The following is a 312-nucleotide window of genomic DNA, read 5'->3' on the forward strand; positions in this document are numbered from 1 at the left end:
TCTGATTCTGATTCTGATATAAATCAATTATAAAGCTAGAATGCTTTAGTTTTATAAGTTGAGACTGTCATTGGGTATAGGCTTAATTTTCATCCTCCAACCATGGATTTGAGAAAGTGGTCATCCAGCTCAAAAGTAATCAGTTCACAGCCAAGCGTTGTGGATGATGTCACTTTCTTTATTTCATCCTACCAGTGCTGTTGAACCTGACACCACCGTGGATGATTTAGCAGAGGACAGGCCTAAACAGGTCAGTCACCACACCTTCCCAAGGAGCCTGTTTGGGAGTAGCGATGTGTTATATGTGTAGAT

The sequence above is a fragment of the Morone saxatilis genome, unplaced genomic scaffold, assembly GCF_004916995.1.
Source record: "Morone saxatilis isolate NCDOM2014 unplaced genomic scaffold, NCSU_SB_2.0 Contig14, whole genome shotgun sequence".
NCBI classification, from domain to species: domain Eukaryota; kingdom Metazoa; phylum Chordata; class Actinopteri; family Moronidae; genus Morone; species Morone saxatilis.